Source organism: Triturus cristatus, chromosome 8 (genome assembly GCF_964204655.1).
Source record: "Triturus cristatus chromosome 8, aTriCri1.1, whole genome shotgun sequence".
NCBI classification, from domain to species: Eukaryota; Metazoa; Chordata; class Amphibia; order Caudata; family Salamandridae; genus Triturus; species Triturus cristatus.
The window spans coordinates 57,024,618-57,026,247 of record NC_140591.1 but is presented as its reverse complement, the minus strand read 5'-3'; the positions used below and the strand labels follow the sequence as shown (position 1 = coordinate 57,026,247).

The window sequence follows — 1,630 nt, the reverse complement described above, 5'->3', positions numbered from 1 at the left end:
TCTATTTTCGTTTATAGTTATGTGTTAAAGTGTCCAGTATCATTCAGCAGGTAACTTGGTCTGATGAGTGAATATCCTTTTTAGGGGACAAGGTAGGTAGAATTTTTTTTTCTAAACTCTGAATTGACTTATACTCTGAAACACAGACCTATATGGCCAGGGTGTGCAAGCTATGTCATCTGACTACTGACAGTTTTGTATAAGGGGAATTGGAGGCTGATGCAGGCAAAGCTTTACTTTAAAATAAAGCAAGAAGTTGCAAATAAATGAGGCATAGTTGAATACAAGAGAGGTGGAAGCAAGTTTGAAAGGAAGACAGAAAGTAAATAATATGTTGAATTGATTGTGTTGTTGATCAGATTGATAAAAGGTTTTGATAAAGAAGAGCGTTGATTTAACTCCAAACAGCTTTTGTGACATGAAAAGCAGAAGTTGAAATTGTGCCGAAACCCGGGATTGAACCAGGGACCTTTAGATCTTCAGTCTAACGCTCTCCCAACTGAGCTATTTCGGCCTGCTGGTAGTTTGGGTCTTCATCCTTTCTTTTAAACTTCCCAAGAAAATAGATGCTCAACCTCATGCTAGAGCTATGTTTTAAGATGTCCTGTATCATTCATCAGTTAACGGGTGCAATAGGTAAATAGCATTTTTCGGATCCAGGTTAGGTAGCTTTTGTTTTTTACTCTGAATGGACTAGCACCATATTACACAGAGGTATTTGGCCTGAGTAGGTAAGCTATGTCATCTGAATACTGAAATCTGTGTTCAAGGAGAAGTGGAAGCTGATGCAGACAAGAGTTTACTTTACAAAAAAGCATGAAATAAGAAACATTTGTAGTCGAAGCTGAATGCAAGAGAGGTGGAAGCAAATTTAGAAGGAGGACAGAAAGACAATTCTATGTTGAATTGATCATGTTGTCGATCAGTTGATCAAATATTTTGATAAATAAAGAAAGAAAAACTTGAGCTGATACCAAGAAATATTTTGTGAGAAGCAAGAAACCTCTCAGACTTTTCCGAAACCCAGCATTGAACAAGGGACTTTTAGATTTTCAATCTAACACTCTCCCTACTGAGCTATTTCATCCAGCTGGCCATTTTGGCTTTCTGTTGTATTTTTGATAATTGTTAAAGATAAATGCAGACCCTGGTCATTCTATCTGCATGTGCAGTTATGTGTTAAATTGTCCAATATTATTCAGCAGCTAAATTGGTCTGATGGGTGAATTTCCTTTTTAGGAGCCAAGTTAGTTAGAAGATGTTTGTAAACTATGAATGGACTTATACTCAGACACACAGACCTATATGGCGAGGGTAGGCAAACTAGGTCATCTGACTACTAACAGTTTTGTATAAGGGGAACTCGAGGCTGATGCAGGCAAAGCTTTACTTTCAATTAAAGGAAGAATTGGCAAATAAAGCAGGTAAAGTTGAATACAAGAGAGGTGGAAGCAAGTTTGACAGAAAGACAGAATGTAAAAAATATGTTGAAATGGTTGTCTTATCGATCAGCTTGATAAAAGGTTTTGATCATTATAAACAACGTCAATATGAGTTGACTCAAAATAGTCTTTGTGGCATGCAAAGCAGAAGTTCAAAATGAGCCTAAACCCGGGACCTTTAGAACTTC

The 1,630-nt window shown here is 37.1% G+C and overlaps 1 non-coding gene across 1 annotated transcript; it reads right to left on the bottom strand.

Moving 5' to 3' along the window:
* Positions 1-441: 441 nt before the first annotated feature.
* On the bottom strand, positions 442-514 carry TRNAF-GAA (transfer RNA phenylalanine (anticodon GAA)). Its single transcript has one exon. It is a non-coding gene; the product is annotated as a tRNA-Phe (tRNA).
* Positions 515-1,630: the final 1,116 nt, after the last annotated feature.